General features: G+C 41.1%; 1 non-coding gene across 1 annotated transcript; it reads left to right on the top strand.

Annotated features, from left to right (window-relative positions):
• Nucleotides 1-14,992: 14,992 nt before the first annotated feature.
• On the top strand, nt 14,993-15,067 carry Trnas-cga (transfer RNA serine (anticodon CGA)). Its single transcript has one exon. It is a non-coding gene; the product is annotated as a tRNA-Ser (tRNA).
• Nucleotides 15,068-15,452: the final 385 nt, after the last annotated feature.

Here is a 15,452-nt window from a genome sequence, read left to right as displayed (position 1 = left end):
AAACAAATATGTGTGGAAGATCCTTAGAAAACATGTAATTAGTATGAGAAAATAAAAGTTTTGGGAATCGAGCGACAAAGATTGGATTAACTTTTTAGTGCATTCCAGGTCCATAGGATGGATTATCTTCATCCTCTGCAAACTCCTCCTCCAGCTTCCTCTTGTTCCTCCTCCTCTTTACTCTTGCTTGTATTTCTAGACTCTTTACAGCCCTGTCTGCAGCCCGAAGGCGTTCCTTGTCTAAAGCAAGCATCGCTCGTACCATGTTAGAACCTATCTTCATTCCCATTTTCTTCAATTGCAGTTACTGCAACACTGTTCCAAAAGGTGGTCATGTATGAACACGTATCACATTTCAGTTGTATTTCACTAGCAAGTCCTACGTGCTTTATTATGGAGAGTTCCAGACCAACTTCACTACAATGAATACATCTTACACAGTTTGAAAAAATTCCTTTGAGAACCGACATATCAAATATTTCATTCACATCCGATTCGCCCATAAAACATTCATAGTTTTCACTCATTGAACCAGGCTTCTTCTGTGAAGTATTTTCTTTCCCACTTTGACTGCTATGGGCAGGTGTACTTGAGGGGTTTGATTCACTCACTTGGTTATCGTCTTTATTGTTTACAGTAATAACACATACCTTTGGCTTTCCAACATTTCTCCTTTTCTTAAAATCCTTCAGAGGATTTCTAATAACTTTACTTTTACTCATTATTATACTTCAACAAAACAGAGACTCAAGAAACAGAATTAATTACGAATATTTTCGAGATAACGACAGAGTAAATAAACATGAAACAATCGACAATCACACCAGCGGTGTATATTGAACCGTCACAGGTTAGCCACAACACATACTTTATCTCACATCACTAAAATGTACCTGATGAACACGGACGTTAATAATAACACCATTTGACAGCAGTTTAACAGCGCCACAGTGGGTCACGCCCATGTAGAACACATTTCAAAAAAAATTTAAAAAGTTGTAGTCTTCGGAATTGAATAAATTATATATCTATTAAAAGGTAATAGTCTGCAGATTCAGAAAACGCAAAAAAGTAAAAATTGAACTTTTCATGATTTTGAGCCTTTCCAGAGCCCCTTAAATGAAATAAAACTTATTGGTGTTACAGGAACAAACGATAAACTAATTAGAAAAAAATGGCTGATATAGTTTAACATTGAAGATTATACATTTGAACTGTCAAATATTAGGTAGTCAGACTGAATGCTACAATTGTGTTAGGCATTGAGAGGATAACATAAAACGAAGTATCATTAAACTATAATGAAGAACTTTTCCATGTACACAGAACATAGGAATAGTTCACTTGCTGTTAGATACTAGTACATGACAGTTGTTAGAAATAAAATTTATAGCTGAAGCTAATAATATTCTTAAAGAATATTCCTAATAAACAAAAGATCATAACTATCAATAATGACCAGGAAGATGTAAATGGGATTGTTAATATGTCTACAAGCTTAAGTCAAAGTGAGAAGTATACGCTGATATCAGTATGAAATGTGGCTGGGATAATTAAGAATTTCGAATGTAAGTGAAAATAAAATCACATAAACTGTATTGTATTAGATCTTATACAATATCTATGATTTTAATAAAGGAGTGCAACAAGAACTTGAGAGAATTGGAAATTATTGAAATTTTGGACAGCTGTTGCAGTAATCCTTTAGTAATGGTCAAAAAACCAGATGGATCAGTCAACTTAGTATTGGATCCATGGAATGTAAATAATATAATAGAGCTCAAAAGGAATAGGCCACCAACAAAACTGATTAATTATTAACTAGATTTACTGGTGCTAATTATATAACCATTATGGACACGGCAGTTCTTTAGCAATGAATCCAAGGAAGTGTCCAGCATTTTGTTTGATAAAAGATGCTACCAGTTCAGAGACTAACCATTTGGATTAAATGTATCAGTGCCTGTTTGCAAAAGAGCTCTAGACAAACCTACATGACAACAACTAAAAGAAAAAGTGTTGATGTACGTAGACAATATTGTAGTTACATCTGAAAAATGGAATGAGCAATGTGAAACTTTAGAACAATTATTCATGAGACTAGAGTCACAAGGTGTAGCTATTAAGTTATCCTCAGCTCAGTTCAAGGGAGATGAAGTGCATTTCTTGAGCTGTATTATTAATGCCAAGGGAATAAAACCAGATCCACATAGGGTAGATCCTGAACAAGTAAACAAAAAGCAGATGAAATCACATCTGGGAATGATAGTTTCCATATGCAATTTCTTGAGAATGTAGTTTTAATCACATCTGACTTACTAGCTACAATTAAACAAACTACTCCATGGAAGATGACTGAACAATGTAAAGCAGAGTTCAGATTAACTAAAGAAAGTTTAGCAAATGTACAATATTATTCCATTTCACTTAGCAGCAGGTCCCTCAGCTCATGGATTAGGATGTCAGATTTTTCAGTAAAGTTGTAGAGAAACATACAATACAACACAGACCATTTGCCTTTGCAAGTAGGATATTAATTCATCATGAAATAAATTACAGTATTACGTGAAAGGAAACCTTTATCATGGTACAGTCATTCAAAAAATTCAAATACTGGCTAAGAGGAAATGAAACAGTAGTACATAGTGACCACTGCATTATTAGAAAGTACGTTACTCTACAGCAGACTCACAAGAAGGGTATTATTTCTACAAGAATTTTAATTCTCTACATAATACGTAAGAGACAACGTAAGAGAGAATGTTGTACAGGCAGCCCAACAAGCAGAAGTCTTGTTCAATGAAGCTAAGGCCTGGTTTATCATGAACAAAATAAAAATTAATGAAGAAAAAACTCAGAGGATGATATGCAGCCTCAGCAATACCAGAGCACTGCATCACACAGCAGATATTAAACTTCTGGGCTTTCTCATTGATACCAAATTAATTTGGCAACAGTAGATGAAACATGTGTGTTCCAAACTTTCACAAGTCCTGTACCTCTTGAGGAAACTGACAAGTATAGTACCAGAACAGTACCTGCTAACTGTGTACTATGCAATGTTCCAAAGCCACATCAGTTATGAGCTGTTGTTCTGGGGCCATTCTGCAGGCTAAGAAATTATGGTCTTATGTCAAAGCAGTAGGTGGATAAAAAAAAATGTCCAGACACTCTGTGAACAAAATGATACTGAAGCAGAGGGTGACAGACTAAAGGCTAAAATACTAAATGTCTTTTTCCAAAGCTCTTTCACAGAGGAAGACTGCACTGTAGTTCCCTCTCTAGATTGTCACACAGATGACAAAATGGTAGATGTCGAAATAGATGACAGAGGGATAGGGAAACAATTAAAATCATTCAAAAGAGGAAAGGCCACTGGACCTGATGGGATACCAGTTGCATTTTATACAGAGTACATGAAGGAACTTGCCCCCCTTCTTGCAGCGGTGTACCGTAGGTCTCTAGAAGAGCATAGCGTTCCAAAGGATTGGAAAAGGGCACAGGTCATCCCCGTTTTCAAGAAGGGACATCGAACAGATGTGCAGAACTAATGTCAATCAGTTGTAGAATTTTGGAACACGTATTATGTTCGAGTATAATGACTTTTCTGGTGACTACTCTGTAGGAATCAGCATGGGTTTCGAAAAAGACAATCATGTGAAACCCAGCTCGCTCTATTCATCCACGAGACTCAGAGGGCCATAGACACGGGTTCTCAGGTACATGCCATGTTTCTTGACTTTCGCAAGGCATTCGATACAGTTCCCCACAGTCGTTTAATAAACAAAGTAAGAGCATATGGACTATCAGACCAATTGTGTGATTGGATTGAAGAGTTCCTGGAGAACGCAGCATGTCATTCTCAGTGGAGAGAAGTCTTCCAAAGTAAGAGTGATTTCAGGTGTGCCACAGGGAAGTGTCGTAGGACCGTTGCTGTTCACAATATGTATGAATGACCTTGTGAATAAAATCGGAAGTTCGCTGAAGCTTTTTGCGGATGATGCTGTAGTATAGCGAGAGGTTGTAACAATGGAAAATTGTACTGAAAAGCAGGAGGATCTGCAATGAATTGACGCATGGTGCAGGGAATGGCAATTGAATCTCAATGTATGCAAGTGTGATGTGCTGCGAATACCTAGAAAGAAAGATCCCTTACCATTTAGCTAGAATATAGGAGGTCAGCAACTGGAAGCAGTTAATTCCATAAATTATCTGGGAGTAGGCATTAGGAGTGATTTAAAATGGAATGACCATATAAAGTTGATTGTCGGTAAAGCAGATGCCGGACTGAGATTCATTGGAAGAATCCTAAGGAAATGCAATCCGAAAACAAAGGAAGTAGGCTACCGTACACTTGTTTATATCTACATGTACATTTATACTCCGCAAGCCACCCAACGGTGTGTGGCAGAGGGCACTTTACGTGCCACTGTCATTACCTTCCTTTGCTGTTCCAGTCGTGTATGGTTCACGAGAAGAACGACTGCTGGAAAGCCTCCGTGCACACTCAAATCTCTCTAATTTTACATTCGTGATCTCCTCGGGAGGTATAAGTAGGGGGAAGCAATATATTCGATACGTCATCCAGAAACGCACCCTCTCGAAACCTGGACAGCAAGCTACACCGCGATGCAGAGCGCCTCTCTTGCAGAGACTGCCACTTGAGTTTGCTAAACATTCTCCGTAATGTTATCACGCTTACCAAATAACCCTGTGACAAAATGTGCCACTCTTCTTTGGATCTTCTCTATCTCTTCCATCAACCCGATCTGGTATGGATCCCACACTGATGAACAATACTCAAGTATAGGTCGAACGAGTGTTTTGTAAGCCACCTCCTTTGTTGATGGACTACATTTTCTAAGGACTCTCCCAATGAATTTCAATCTGGTACCTGCCTTACCAACAGTTAATTTTATATGATCATTCCACTTCAAATCGTTCTGCATGCATACTTCCAGATATTTTACAGAAGTAACTGCTACCAGTGTTTGTTCCGCTGTCATATAATCATACAATAAAGGATCCTTCTTTCTATGTATTCGCAATACATTACATTTGTCTATGTTAAGGGTCAGTTGCCATTCCCTGCACCAAGTGCCTATCTGCTGCAGATCTTCCTGCATTTCACTACAATTTTCTAATGCTGCAACTTCTCTGTATACTACAGCATCATCCACGAAAAGCCGCATGGAACTTCTGACACTATCTACTAGGTCATTTATATATATTGTGAAAAGTAAGCCAGAATATATTGAACTGCCTCTTCCACATAAAAAGAAACCATGATATCAACAGAAGGAGAAATTAAGTTCACAAATACAGCACTCACAACAAAGACAGTATCGACATGCCAAGGTGTTAATTAGCAAAGTCACAAAACAGCTTCCCAATGGTGACCCTAAAATTGTTTAATGCTCTACCTGATGACATTCAGTCTTTACCATCGGAGCAGTTTAAAACTACTATTCTGTGTAAGCTAAAAGAGCAACCCTTCTACAATATTGAAGAATTCTTCTCTAGTAATAGCATAGTGTTTACTTGAGCTGCAGCTCAGTTCCATGATTCCAACAGCAACTGTTATATTTAATTTCATTATATACTTGTATCTATTTTATTGTTGTGATATTATTGTACTCTAATTTATAACTTAAATATGTCTTGCAGTATTAAACTACTATCATAGTAGAGTTGTACTCATGTATTTTGATAATGTTGTATCCTGACGCTGTCTATCCAGCTGTGGCTGGTGAAAGACACAGAACTGGTAATAAAGGTTGGAGTGGAGACGTGTGGTATCACCACTTACGGTCATTAACATGCGGTGAACTGGTTTTATTGCCATGCCCACGCACTATGTTCAAGGGAGAGGCTTGGTGACGGCATGACTAGAGCAGATTTGGTTGAGACACATTTATTCTTCGGAAGACTTACATTATGTTACAAATGCAATGCATCATCAACATTCATCCGTACAGGCACGTTGCCCTAGCGGTACAGCTTGAACACAGATCCCGCAGGGTATACACTCCAGTGATGAGCTGTGGTGTGACCGCGTGGACCGAGTGAGACAAAGGCCGTGTCGCTGAATGTCCAGCTCCTGGCGCGAGCAGAAGCACCGCGATGTCTGCAGAAGGGAGGAAGGCTCTGTCAAACGGAAGGGTGCACTCCGCGAAATGAGCGACTGCATTTCAGACTGCGCGTATGTGTTTGTGGGGGAGTTGCATTGACTCGACGCATGTGGTCAGCGACGGCGAAGTCTGTGGAGCAGAGACATGTGCCGCATTGCATTGACCAGCTCGCACTGTCTACCTGCTTTGTTCCATGAGTCTGGTGCACAATGCACCATTGCCAAAATTCAGCATAGCGGTATAGCTGCACTCGTGAATGCCAGGCGTCACTTACTTGTGTCAGCTGTGCTGTAGTTCAGCCCTTTGCGTGTTTGAACGGTGTGGCACCACACAGATCCCCCCTTGGAGAGCAGGGCTCCGTAGCTGCTAAAACGCAGCAATCTTTCTGTGGCACACGTGTATTTAAAGTTCGCACATTGTGTGATGACAGTGCGGCAGAGTTGGTAGGGGTCGGTCAGCTTTGGAAGGGCGGCAGCCCGTGACGTCAGCGCGCTGGACCGGCGAGCGTGCGGTGGGTGTGTCCTCGCGCGGTTGGCTAGTGACAGCGGCATGAAGCACTGGCTACAATTGTCCGTAGCATACAAAGGCACCTGCTGCAGGTCAGTTGGTATCACATCTTGAAGGCACTGACATCTTAATAATAATGCCGAGCATCCACAAGAGCTACAGAAAAAGTTCACTATTTACATTGTTCAGAGTGGCAAGTCCAAGTGTTCATACGTTACAATGTTCCACAAGTTCACCGAATGAGTCAGTCGCAAGAACACAGTGCAGCATTCGAACCAACCTCGATGCTTGAGACAACAGAGGTCTGGAGAATTTGCGCGAGTGCGGTACCATCGGGACTCGAAAGTGGGTCCGGGAGCCACGGCAGACAAGCCGGGCGGTGTGGAGTGCGATGTCCCGAGCTCAACAGCGACGTGAATATGTTAAATTGACGCGAATGCCGAACCGGCCTCAACGCCCAATGTGGCGGAGGCAGGGGGACACGAAGGTGGGTCCAGGAGATGCGACGGACACGGGAGACGTTGTCTGGGGCTTGACTGGAGGTACTGGCTGAGGGCGTGGGCAGCTGGAGCTGGATCTCTACATTTTACGGCAGCTTGTGGACACTGGATTATGATGATGGCATTTGGTGGCTCGTGTGCGTGTTTGCTGTTTTGGGTGGTGCGGCGTGTTGGTGACGCAGCATGGCCATTTGAATCAGACACAGCGGCCGGCGCGTGTGACGTAGTCCGCTGGCGGCTGTGATGGGGATGACTGGTGCGCCTGTGGTGGGTGCGTTCTGGGCAGCCACGCTGGCTACCTGGGTGTCACTTACTTGTGTCGGCTGTGCCGTAGTTCAGCCCTTCACACATTTGAACAGTGCGGCTGCCACAAGGTAATAAAGGTAATGACAGTATTGTTCTGGATGCACTGTTGTAGATACCAACAGATATGCAAACAGATAAAACTACAACAAAAAGGGGTCAGTTTACAATCAATTTCCTAAAAGACAATAAGGATGAAAAAGATAGAAAACATATTTTCAATAACATAGTAAGTAATTAAAAAACTGGTTCATACTTACAAATTCATATTTAATACCTAAAAGTAACAAATTACTGGACAGAGATTGATGGAAGCTATATAGAAGAATTTTACTTCATGAGAGTAAGACATCAGTAAAATGGTTATTATGCACACCAAAAAGTGGAGTGGAATTACTAACACAATACATACAACTAAGTTCACACATTTCGGTGCTAAAAATGTGCACTTCCAATGAAAAAATACTACTCTTTTCAGAGTTTAAATAGATAAGTAAGGAAAATACTTAGGAATGGGGTCTTATGTAAAAAAGCATAATCAGCAACCTGTGGAATACAAACCCTTTTGTGTCCACTAATATCTAGATGTTATGGGACTTATTGGCCGTGGACTTGTACGGTCTGCTGCCAAAAGAGCAGGATAGAATGACAAATATTCTTTTAGTAATTCAATGGTTACCAAAGCTGACAGCATTACATCTACTGAGGAAGGCTACAACTATTTGTACAATATCGAAATTAAGAGACCACTATTTTAAAAATATCAGTACCCCCAGTAAATTACTATCAGATGATGGAACACAGTTCACAACTGGGAAATCTAAGGACTTGTTAGCATGTGAAAATGTGGGACATATATTAATAGCAAAATACTGCACCACAAGTCAGTTGTGACACAGAGTCATGCGAGAGCTAGAATGAGAGGTAGAACGTATTATAAAAACAAACATTCTATGAGAATCTGGAAAGGTACTAAACAAATGACCACATTTAATTGCAAGACTGTCATCTGTAGAAGTACTAGGTTGTAAATCAGGAGGAGGACCATCATTATATTGGACAGACTGGCCCAGCACACATACAGTTTTGCAAGAGACAAGAAGTACAGTTAAAGGATCGTTAATTAAAGAAGATGAAAAGAGAAGAAGAATATGTGAAATAGGCACCTCACTACAATACAAGGTAGGAGATGTAGTATTAATCGAAAGATACTAACAGAGCCTGAAAGTCTCAAAGAAATTCTGTCCACTGTATGAAGCACCTTTTATTATTAAAAGTATGCCTCACCCTAAGATGCCTATGTTAGCCAATCCCACATCAGAGAAGAAAAAGGAATGTTTAGCACTCAGTTTATGGGACCATTCATAGCTTAATAAAAATAGAAGTAAAATAAAATAAAGAAGGTTAGGACCAATGCACCCAATTTCAAAATTGGTGGTGAAGGAAGTTTTTTCTGAAACTCTTGAGTACACACTGTGAACTTATGTGGAAGTAACATTTTGGCTATATTCTAATTAGGATATAATACTACAGTACTTACCTAACATTTTGGAGGTTGAGAGACAAACATTAGTTTTTGCTCAGACATGGTTGAGAAAATACACTAATGTCCAAAATTAAAGCAACAGGTGGAAATTTTGCAAGGTTGTTTACCTTTCGACAAAACAGTATAAAAGGGTGATAGTAGAGTACAGAATGTAAACAAGTGCAACATGCATAACAGTAGACAAGCATGTTCTTTGATTTTTCCAACTTAATGGATTTGCACACACGTTCCGACAATTGGGTATGCTCTGTATCAGGTGTGACCATCTCTGGCAGCAGTACAGGTCTGACAACAATGGGACATACTGTGTCATCAAACTCATGTTGAGACAATAACACTCATTCCCCCAACAGCGCTGGTTTCAAGTCTTGGAGAATGGTTGGTGTCTACTGAGGTGATGCAACCCATCACGCTAGTGCATTCCAGACATGGTCTAAGGCAGGCTGTTCCAGCTCGTCGGCTCTGTTGTGAGCCGCGGAGCGCTCCCTGCTCCAGGGAGCCGTGTCGCTCGCCGCGACCATTCAAGTGGGCCATCACGCCGGCATGTGGCACAGCTGGCTGAGGCAGGTGGCAAGACAGGCATTTCGATGTGCCAGCTGCGTCTTACAAGATCGACAACCTCATACTTTTAGCTGCTAAGACGTGGTGACATGCTACACCAGGAAATACGATGTTCAGGAAATAAATAAGAAACAACTGTTTTACAAGAAATTGCATACTAAATTTATTAGGCCTCTGTAGCTTGACATTTTCTTTTCATTACAAGATCGGAAATAATCAGGCGCCAAAGTGTTCACAGCGTTAATGCGGAGGATGGCCTTCATTGTTGCATCCTGAAGAGACGATCATTCCTTACTTTTTACTCTTTTCGTTGCTGAGAAAAGTTGCTCACAACAATACGTAGATCCAAACATGCACACGATCTGAGTGGCATTGTTGTATAGTACCTCTCTTTCAACAAAGTTGAATTTTGCAAATCAATAATCTACAATTGAAGTGAGGATGACAAGTCATCGGAGAAAACTGAAGGAGTGCTGAACACCGTAAGTTCAATTTCCAAACTAGTGAGGTCTCGGAATCGTGTTTCAAATGACGCGATGCACTGCTTTAAGATTGCTTGGTAATCGCCGAAAGAAGTAACTTGAGGTAGTTTTAAATAAGCAAGATGATTGAAGAACTTTAAATGTCCATTACTTATCTGCCTCTCAAATAAATGCAACTTTTCCATGAACGCTTTGATCTGGTCGTGCATGTCAACAATTAGCTGCCCTTTGCCCTGCAATGACAGATTTAAATTATTCAGATGCATAGTTACGTCAGCTAGGAACGCCAGGGCTGATATCCATTTTATGTCTTTCAGACAACGCATTTCTTCCCCTTTCATTTCGAGAAAAAGGGATATTTCCTCACGAATGGCAAAGAAAACATCAAGAACGTTTCCCCGACTCAGCCAACGAACTGTACTGTGGTAAGGTATATCCCCATACTCTGCTTCCATAGCTTTCAGGAATCCTTTGAATTGGCGATGATTCATACTGTGATGCTGCACAAAATTCATACACTTCACGACATCTTTCATTACGCCACCTAGCTCTACTGTTTCAGCACACAGAGACTCTTGGTGAATAAAACAATGAAGAGTCAATCAAAATGTCTTTCCCGAATTCGTCCCTGAATTTATTTTTCAAACGAGAAGCAAAACCATGGTGACGCCCTATCATTTGTGGTGCACTGTCTGTCACTACAGAATGGAGCTTATCCCACGGCAAATTCATATTTTCCACTGATTCATAAACATGTCCTTTTGCGGTGTAATCGAGTGGTACCACATCCAAGAGTTCTTCAGTTACTTGCAGCTCCATCATGTCGACACCACACACAAAGACTGCAAGCTGAGCTTGGTGCTTTCGTTAAGTGCTAGCGAAAATGCAACAAAGCTCTCCGCCTTTTTCCTCAGCTGTGTCTCTAGATCCGCTGCCATGTCTAGGATTCTACGAGACATTGTTTGCTTCGACAGGCAAACCCCTTCAATTGCCTGCACCTCCCTTGCAAACAAACATTCTGCAACTACTACCATGCACGATTTTACGAGTGGTCCCACCGAAAACGGCTTGCCACTCGTCGCAATGATGTGAGCGACCCTGTAGCTTGCTCGAATTGCAGATTCAGTAGTGTTTTCTCTGCTCTTATTCACCTGAAAATTATAAACGCATTACAGAACACGAACTATGTTGCATGTTTTGATACCCTCCGTATTACGAAACCACTTTTCAAACTTACGTCTCCTGGTATGTCGTTCTTAAGCCAGGCTACCAGTTCTCTGCGTGCAACGCCTTCTACCTGATCATAGTGCGCTGCGTGAAGATGTGTATAATGTCGTTGTATATTGTACCTCTTCGCAGAATTAAATACTTTATGAGATACAAGAAACTGCGGATGACCATCCCTCTCCAATGAATAGAAAAGTATCCTCCAATAGAGGTATATGGCTCCTGCGGCTAGTCATAGCTGTCATTGAACACGGATTACTGCGTCAGTTGCGGCTGCATGTGGCCAGGGTGCAGTGAGTTCACTTTCCCCCTCCACGTGGGCTCCGAGCTGCCGCAGTGAGCACTCCGGAGCGCTCCAGCTCCCTGGAGCTCGGTTGGAACAGCCTGGTCTATGGGATTCGTAACAGGACAACAAGCAGGCTACATCACATGAGTGATATCTTCCATTTCCAAGAACACATCAACAACCTTTGCTCTAAGAGGTCAAGCATTATCATCTATCAGTATGAAGTCTGGGTCCACAGCAACTTTCAACAATCGCACATAAGGTTCCAAGATCATCTTACCTGATACTTATCATACTTGATAGTAGTTAAACTTTGCTGATTCACCTGAACAATTTCATGAAGTGGTGTACGAGTGGTCAAAATAATCCCTGCCCACACCATTATGGATCCTCCTTGATATTGTTCTCTTTCCACAATGTTTGGGTTCCGAAATCATGTTCCATGTTCCCTCCAGATGTGAATCTGTTGAAGATCACTCTCCATACCAAATCAAGTCTCATCTGTAAAAAGAACAATTGGCCCACAGCAGGTCTCCAACAATAAGGACCATTCTGCTGAAGCCTTCTCTACATGCTTTGCCTCGGTACAACATGACCAGTGGATGCTGTGAAGTCAGATGCCAGCTGCCCCACAGTACTAAGGCGGTATGGTTGTGACCTTGCAGCTAATTAACTGTCATACAGTTTCAGTCTCTATAAACTGTAATCACGTCCGAGAAACTTCACATGAAGCCATCGGGCCACATCAGTTTCCGACCATCCTGCTTCCAATTCTTCCTATGGCCATCCACCGCTGAGAGTCTGGTAGGCGTCTCATCTGTGCCATACTGTAAGGTGTGTGACTGTGCACACAGTGATTGTGGATGTGAGACTAGCCGGCATACACTACCCCATTTGATAGGTGCCCTGACGTCAGTGTTGGTGTGGTTGTCCATGGACCAGAATGCTATCTTCCATGCAGAACATGATTGTATGGACATCTGTTGCCAGTTTGTATGATTATATCCTGAATCAGACACAGTATGGAGAAACAGGAGTTTGTTGCTTTAATTTTGGACACCAGTGTATTAGGTAATTAGCTGATTCAACAGCATGCTGTTGGCAGTGTTAATTTTTTGTGTGCTCTGGTTAAGGGGTAGTGTTAGAAATGGGGTTATGTAATGATTATTAATCTTAAGATTCAAAAGTAGTCTTAGCATAAAATACTATGGCAATTATTGAAGCAACTTTATACTAAATTACCCTAAAAGGGTTTTGCACCAATGACAGTGAGTGTTGGTTTATGTGTTACATATCTGATGAGGTGGCAGCTCCAAGGGAAACTGTTCATATTTCTGAAGTCAGTGTACCTTTACAACTGCATAAGGTATCCATAGGCATTCCTTATGACCAATTACACCTATTTTGGTAGACTTGTACTCTTCTATCACAGCAAATAAGTGTTGTTACCAGTACAGTTGAAAAGAGCATAAAAACTTCCTAGATCTATCCAATATGAAAGACTTGTTCCAGTGCAACAATGTCCATCCCTAAATAGCATTCAAATTTTTAATATTCTTTTTAAGCTCCAAATGGATTACACAAAGAAAAGATCTTATGGTTTAGACAATATTAAACCAAATTTTATGTGCAAGTAGGCCTATAAGTAATGTTTCGTACATTAGTATGGTAAATTTTATAGTGCAGATTGTAACAGATAAGCAGTTCTGGGAGGGTTTCATAATTTTTCTGCAGTGTGATAGTTATGGTTTAATAAAGTTTTGGAGGTGAAAATATTTTTATATTTTGTTGAAATATTGATCGATATTGTTCAGTTTGTAAGAGTTATTTTCAGGGGAGACTTATTTAGCAGTGTGTTGAGTATTTGAAGTGATTGCTTACCCAAGCATAACAATGTCCGTCTCTTTGGGGTCTATGTCCTATATTTCTTCAGTTCTAACATTCCTTATCCTACCTTTCCTTGCTTCCTTCCACACCTGGGGTACCATTCTATCCATATTCAGTAGTTCCATCATGTGAACTGTCCTTTTATCCATGTTGTAAAACTCGAGTGACTTCCATGTAAAGCTTTTTTTTTCCCATCAATAATAAGAATGAAGAACACAGGAAAGGACTGATGCTCATGTTTCATGTGGCTCTGCACCATAGGCCAATCAACTACACAGAGCGAGACAGCCAGAACAGGTCACCCCAAATGTATACAGAACGAATAAAAAAAATCAAGATGTAGTTTTTGCCAAGTTTAGTGGAAACATGGCGAATTTCTTGACACTTGGAAGTAATTTTTATCATTTATGGCCGCCAAATTATGACAGATTGCCCCCCCCCCCCTCCTCCCCCCCCCCCCCCCCCCCCAATGGAAGTGCTGGGTGACCCAAAATTTCCTTAACATCTGAAAATACACTAATTTGAAGAATAATGTACAGAGGGTTAAAAATTGTCACACATACCTGAAATGAGAATCATGTATATAATGAGCCATAGTGAGAGAGGGAGTTAGATGTTCCAGCAATCACAGCATGTGGACTTTACCAGAAAAGGCTCTGTTATTGAAGCTTTACTAACAGAATGGAAAATCCGCTAGTCCAGCTTTAGGTACTTCATCATAAAAAGGGTATTTGAATGGGTAAGATCCTGTGACAAGTGTCGCTGTGAAGAAAATGATCATGAAATTTGAAGCTATGCATTGTTGAGATGATTGGCCTCATAGTTGGTGACCAGACACATATGCTGCTGCTGCTCAGACAGAAATAGAGATTTTAGCAGGATCATCTCGGCATGGTGAAGACAATGTTCATGATGTCTCACATCACACAAGATTCCATGCACTTCCATTTGGAGGACACTAAGGTGTACCCTCCAGTGCCATCTGTGCAAAATACCATGTCATCATGAACTGTTAGGCACCAAGTTTGAGAAGTGGAGAGCATTTGGGGTGTGGGAATATCAAAAAATGGGGGAAGATGACGATTAGTTTTCTAACATGTTGTGGACTGATGAAGGTCATTTCATACTCCGAGAGTCTATCAACACCCACAGTTGCAGAATTTGGGATACCAAAAATCCTAGAACTACTGTGAAAACCCCATTGTATGGTGAATAAGTTATGGTGTGGTGTGGATTTACTATATCAATCGTAATTGGACACCTTTTCTTCGTGGAAATGTGGGTTGCTGTTTTCCAAACTGGCAGCATAATGGGTGCAAGGTACAATGTTACATTGCAGAATCACATCATTCTTAGCCTGGTGGATAAACACATGCTGGAAGAAACTTCCTGGCAGATTAAAATTGTGTGCCCGACCGAGACTCGAACTCGGGACTAGTTGCCTTTCGCGGGCAAGCGCTCTACCAAGTTCTGCAAGTTTTGCAGGAGAGCTTCTGTAAAGTTTGGAAGGTAGGAGACAAGATACTGGCAGAAGTAAAGCTGTGAGGACCAGGCATGAGTTGTGCTTCGGTAGCTCAGTTGGTAGAGTGCTTGCCCCCGAAAGGCAAAGGTCCCGAGTTCGAGTCTCGGTCGGGCACACAGTTTTAATCTGTCAGGAAGTTTCATATCAGCACACACTCTGCTGCAGAGTGAATATCTCATTCTGGAAACATGCTGGAAGGTATAACTTTTATGGCAGTTGGCTCCATCCCATATTGCTAAATGAGTGAAAAATCTCTTACCCATGTTATTTAGTGACGATTGTCTGCTGAGCCAGCACTTCTGACATACTTGGACCCCTAAGTCCTCAGGATTCAGTCCATGTAATTTTTGGTTGTGGGATTACCTGAATTTACAAGTTTACTGCAATCATTTGATCTCTTTAGGAATGCATTCGATGGCACTTTTCTCCAGTACCTGCTGATGTGCTGTACTGGGCTGTTCGTAACATTGTCCCTCAACTACAGGTATTGTTGCTGAATG

Source organism: Schistocerca serialis, chromosome 1, assembly GCF_023864345.2.
Source record: "Schistocerca serialis cubense isolate TAMUIC-IGC-003099 chromosome 1, iqSchSeri2.2, whole genome shotgun sequence".
NCBI classification, from domain to species: Eukaryota; Metazoa; Arthropoda; class Insecta; order Orthoptera; family Acrididae; genus Schistocerca; species Schistocerca serialis.
The sequence above is the reverse complement of the archived record's forward strand: the minus strand, read 5'-3'. Positions and strand labels throughout refer to the sequence as shown.